Here is a 6,054-nt window from a genome sequence, read left to right as displayed (position 1 = left end):
ATCAGTGTTAGAAAGACTCTTTTTTGCACTGAGGTCTGCTTATTGTTAATATATTGTACTTGTTTTTATACCTTTTAATGTCAAAGTTGGCCTCTGTGCTTTTTCCGTGTTGGAAAGGCTCTTTCTTGCACTGAGGTCTGCTTATTGTAAATATCTTATACTTGTTTGAACACCTTTTCATGTCAAAGTTGGCCTCTGTGCTTTTTCAGTGTTGGAAAGACTCTTTCTTGCACTGAGGTCTGCTTATTGTAAATATCTTCTACTTGTTTGAACACCTTTTAATGTCAAAGTTGGCCTCTGTGCTTGTCAGTGTTGGAAAGACACGTTTTTGCACTGAGGTCTGCTTATTGTAAATATCTTGTACTTGTTTGAACACCTTTTAATGTCAAAGTTGGCCTCTGTGCTTTTTCAGTGTTGGAAAGACTCTTTCTTGCACTGAGGTCTGCTTATTGTAAATATCTTGTACTTGTTTTTACACCTTTTCATGTCAAAGTTGGCCTCTGTGCTTTTTCAGTGTTGGAAAGACTCTTTCTTGCACTGAGGTCTGCTTATTGTAAATATCTTGTACTTGTTTGAAGACCTTTTAATGTTAAAGTTGGCCTCTGTGCTTTTTCAGTGTTGGAAAGACTCTTTCTTGCACTGAGGTCTGCTTATTGTAAATATCTTGTACTTGTTTGAACACCTTTTAATGTCAAAGTTGGCCTCTGTGCTTATCAGTGTTGGAAAGACTCTTTCTTGCACTGAGGTCTGCTTGTTAAATAAAAAAGTGTAAAATTAAATTTCAATAAACTAACCATAATGCCAGCTCATATGCTCTTAACGCTGCATCTCTAACTCTTTTACAGGATTTGCAGTCTTCTGATTCCTGATGAGTTCCGTAAGTGACAAGCTTACTGACTGTGTTTACTCTTCTGTGTATTAGGTATTAGGAGTAGGTATGGGTGCAGGGGAAGGCTGTGTCCTGGCTGACTCTATTCATGAAAAATATAATCTGTGTTACAACAAGATTGAAATTGAGACTCAGCATTGTTTCCCAATTTTCCAAACCCATATGAACTGTAGCCTCAGCTTTCTGTGCTTAGCTGACAGGAGGGATAGCAGAACAGATGTGTTATAAAATTTTGAGCAATGTCCTTGTACAATATTTAAGCTGCTTGTAAAGTGAAGAAAGTAGACACTTTAATCAGCCCACTCCTACAACCTGAAATGTGTGAAAGTCTAAATATTTATCAGAGGGGCTCACTAAAGATGATTTCAACAGGACAAAACTGCTTAAACTACTTCAATCTCCCACTGTGACCACTGGTGCAGGGCAGGATGAGGGTTTGTAGGTCAGTTCCTGCTATTGCAGCATCACTGAGTGTCTATCTTAAGATAAACATCATTTATTTTTGAGGTCGGTTTTGATCAAGAACATAAGTATAGCCTGCATGAAACAACCAGAGCAGGAGGTTCAATCAAGAACACATATGACATATGACACATATCTGCTTGACACGAAAGCAGTGCACACTGAACTCAGGTAACATTTGTTATTAGAGGAGGTCAAAAAGTGTGTCAGTGAGAAATATCCATCAAAAGCATGATTTACACTAGCTGCAGCTCACAGTCAGCAACTCATCAGTTTTGTTGTTCAAACCAAACAAGAATTTTTCACATCATGTTGTCCTGCAGGAACTCACCAGATCACCTCTCCAGCACTTTGATCCCAAGACAGGAATACAATATGCAGAGTTAGTTTAATTGATTGGAATTCAGCTGTCATCTTCAGAGTGTTTCATTTGATAAAGTTAAGAACGAGAAATCAAGTGGTCAGAGCTATCATGGTGATATTCAGGGTCAGATTCTGTGCTAGTGCAAAACCTTCTTTTGGCCTGAAAAAGCTACTGTGGGGTTTACAACAGAGGAGCAATTGAAAGCCTGCAGGTCAAATTAGCGTCAGGATGCATTTGCAAAAATGTTTCGTGTGAGTAGAAAGTTCTCTGGGTGATCCAACCGTGCGTTAGTTGATATACAAACATGCAATGAGAACATTTCAGTAATTAGCTGTTAAGTGTCACCCAAACATGAGGAGGCCAGTGAAGGAGCCAGTGACGGTTTAACAAAAAGAATACAGTGTGAGTGCAGGTTTACATGTTTCTCTCTGAGAAAAAGAGACGTCGATGTGTTTCTATTAGTGTGAAATCCTTTTTAGAAATTAGGCACTGTGTGAGGTCATTTAGTAAGAGTCAGTGAATCTTTCACAGTTGTAAAACACATAAAAAGAAACAACATAAGTAACGTATGTTTTTTCCCGAGGGTGGTGGGGTAGGACTTCATGTGTGGGTGACTGAGAATGTCCATTTTATTAGATATGTTGTTGTAACTGTTTCAAAGTCAGTAATGCATGAATCTGCAATGATTTTTCTTCCTTAAAAGAGGACTGTGTACAGTGTCCATTTGTGTCTGTCTCCACGTTGGGTGATTGTGGAGTATGAATATGTGTGCATGAGGGTGGGAATGCCCGTTGGTGGCTGCGTGCGCCTGTTCGACTGTGTCTGTATGTCAGGTCGGTTACACTCCACGTCTCTGGGAACATCTCAGGCCCTCCAAGGTATGGAGGCCTATCTCGATTCACCACACTCCTTGCCGTTAGTTGATGCCCTCAGGCGTCGGTGTGTTGGTGGTTCTGGTGTCCGGGGCTGGGCGCTCAGGTATGTACCGGCTCACTCCCAGTGACTGCTTGGCGAGGTCTGGCACCCGTGGCTCCGTCAGGCCACTTCCGGGGGGTGGGGGGCTCTCAGTCCTCTGGCCTCTGGGCCTGTGGCTCAGGTCACTCTGCCACAGCTGTCTGCCGGCAGAGCCCACAGCCACATCACGGGCCCCCTGTGGCTTCTGCTCCGTGGCTGCTGGGTGACCTCTAATCTGGGGCTCTCCTCAGCGCTTCCCAGGAGGGTGGCATGGCTGCAACTCCGATGGTCCTCCTTGGGCTCTCACATTCTGGGGGCCTCTGGGTGTCTGGGGCCTGGATTTCCTCCATGCCTGCTACATGCACTGGGGGACAGACTATGGCTCCCTGTTAAAAGTAGAATGGGAGGCAGAGTCTTCAGTTTTATCTTTTGTCCTGTCTTCCTCTGCTCATCCCAACAGGTTGTGGCAGATGGCTGTCCCTTCCTCAGCCTGGTGCTACTGGAGGATTCTTTCTTTTAAAATGGAGTTTTTCCTTCCCACTGTTGTCAAAGCGCATGCTCATCAGAAATCATATGATTATTGGGTTTTTTCTGTATTTTTCAAAGATCCACATCAAAAGGAGCAGGTTAAAGTGGTTCTGGCATCTGACAAGGATTCCTCCTGGACGTCTCCCAGGTGAGGTGTACTGGACGAGCTCCCACCAGGAGGAGGCCCTGAATCAGACCCAAGACATGATGGAGTTCCCCTAGATAAGCTGGAGGAGGTGGGTGTGGAAAAGGAGGTCTGGAGTTCTCTGCTTAGGCTGCTGCCCCCACAACCCGGCCACAGATAAGTGAAATAAGTAGATCAAATATAACTTGGTGTTCTAAAGAATATTGTTGTTTCCTTGCAGGACACCAGGAGAGATGAGCCCTCCATCACAGATGGTGTGGTCACCTGCAGGTTCAAGGTCATTGCATCTTCAGCCCACATCTACTGCCACTGTACTTAAGGGAAGTTGGGACAATGTTAAAGACTTTCTTCAGACAATTGCATTTGGATGAGCTAAATTCATGACAGGCACTCAAGCAGTAATGCCTCGACTGACAAACGAACATACCAAGCTTCTGTGTTGTTTGAGCCAGAGACTGCACTTGTGGATGAACAATAAAAACATTTTATATTTATTATATTAGTAATGTAACTTGCAATAAAAAGTTATGGGAAGCTTAAACTTAGTTTCAGAATAATTAAATCTGAGACTTTGTTTCATTGAAAAGTTATTAAAGTTTTAAAGTGTGTGACAAATAAAATAATAAATTATTAAGTAACACCAGCTACAATATTGGAAATATGTGTGTTGTTCAGCAGAACAGTGTCCAGTATGTTGGCTGAAATGCTTTAAATTTGAAAATAAAAGTTGGGCTGATTTTAACGCATTACAAGAAGTGTTTTAATTATTATTTTCTAAATAAGCAGTGTTTATATTACGTGTAATGAAATAAGTTCAAGGATAATAAAAGGTAATGAGATTTAATTGCATTCAACTTATGTGCAGCAAAACTAAAAATAAGTTACGGAAGTGTTCAAATAATATGTGTGCTTTTAAAAATGCTCGTCTATTTAAAGACTACACAATCTGTGTTAATTCTAATTATACCACAATCCCTTGCCTGTTGTGTTAAATATACATAAACAGTATGTGTTATCAGATGAAAGTACAAAACTCTCAAGAACCCCCCTCCTAAATTTCAGGTGGCATTTTAAAAACATGCCATGACATAACACACAGCTGCTATAATCATTCAGTGAGGTCAAATGTCAATTATAGTTATAGGTTCTTGCTATATGTTATAACATAAACACAGCACAGTTGTAAGAATAATAGTTTCTAGGTTCTAAGGCTTTTTGTCAGTTTAATAGTGAGCTTTACGAGACTCATTTTCGTGCCAAAGGCTCGCACAGGCCTAAGTTCCCTTATGACAACTAGAGCTGGAAACAAGACCTCAAGCGATCCTAAGGCTAATTAATTAGCACGGCTAGCATTTAAAAAACATCTGTTAAATGTTGTCATTGCTAGCATATACCTGTATTACAGCATGGTAAGTAGCGAGAACGCAAAGTTTTTGTTACCTTTGAAAAGAAAAATGTGAAGCTATAATATTAGCATGAGCTATGCTAATGTTATTCACTGAAACAAACATCTCAGGTACTGACTTACTGCTTTCTAATATCTGTGTTTATTTCTGGATATACCTACATGGTTATTAGACATCCCACATAAAGGGTGACAAAGGCAGTAACTATAAATGACCATAACTTTACTGTAAATTACACTGATGGGCTCAGTTCATATAGTTATATCACGTGCACACGCATGTTAGCAACCGTAACCATGCAGGCTGTTGGTATATGAATGCTGCGCAAGGTTCCAGCTGTTCCTTTACACTTGCTCTTGGATTTGTCTTGACCTGCTCCAAGCTCAGCTTGTGGAAAGATAACTTTTGGAGAATATTTCTACAGAAAGCGGATTTTACTACAAAGCAACAACAACTACTGCATCTTTGGATCTTTTGTACTTGTGTTTCATCATAACAGCAAAGCTTGAAGATCGTGGACCCCGACTCGTCGACAGCCACCAGGTACATTTCAAAATTTCTTCAATTATTTCAAGAATCACTAGATGACTATAGTAATTTTACAGGTTCCAGTGTGAATATCACGTTTTAATGTGATCAAAATAAGTGTGTTCTAAGACTTTTCCTGGCAAATCGCTTTTATGCTTTAAATTTTCCAGGAGAGGTGTAGAATTTATTACCGACTGGTGTATGAATGTGAAAAAAGGTTTTACTTTGATTTGAAGCCTTCAAATTTGACACTTTTTTCCAATGAAATGGTTAAAATTAGCTTAAAATTCGTAAAATGCCCCCCTCCCCAAATATACATATGTATATGTGTATATCGGTTTCTATGGTAACAGCATCTCCTCACAATGTTAGGACATATAGGAGTAAACACACCAGGTCCCCTGTAGGTCCTGACATCATTTTCTTCTCAAAGGCTTCATTTGAATAAACTATAACTTTTTCCCAGCTACATATGCGATGATAAATAAAATAAAATGAAATAATATAAAAAAGAATATTAAAACATCAATCATAGTCAAAAATAATCATAAAGTCAAACTGTTACAAAAATGTGTTTTATTTTTAAAATTGTGTGTGGAGTTCTACTGCCTTTTTTGCATTAGCAATATTTAGGACATGGAATTGGTACATGGGGAGATTAAATGTTTCGTTATATTTTACATCGTTAATGAAAGAATTAAAAAAAATATGAGAATGAGCTGCTAAATTATTTATGGATTTTCTGCAGTATGCTATTCATGTCCAGTTCTTTACAAAT

The 6,054-nt window shown here is 39.7% G+C and overlaps 1 long non-coding RNA gene across 1 annotated transcript; it reads left to right on the top strand.

The window, feature by feature from the left end:
- Nucleotides 1-674: 674 nt before the first annotated feature.
- LOC309690375 lies at nucleotides 675-4,084 on the top strand. The gene is made up of 2 exons (XR_014271727.1): nucleotides 675-3,433; nucleotides 3,563-4,084. It is a non-coding gene; the product is annotated as an uncharacterized lncRNA (long non-coding RNA).
- The last annotated feature ends 1,970 nt before the right edge of the window (nucleotides 4,085-6,054 follow it).

This window comes from Aulonocara stuartgranti, assembly GCF_965226115.1.
Source record: "Aulonocara stuartgranti genome assembly, chromosome: 16".
Lineage (NCBI taxonomy): Eukaryota > Metazoa > Chordata > Actinopteri > Cichliformes > Cichlidae > Aulonocara > Aulonocara stuartgranti.
The sequence above is the reverse complement of the archived record's forward strand: the minus strand, read 5'-3'. Positions and strand labels throughout refer to the sequence as shown.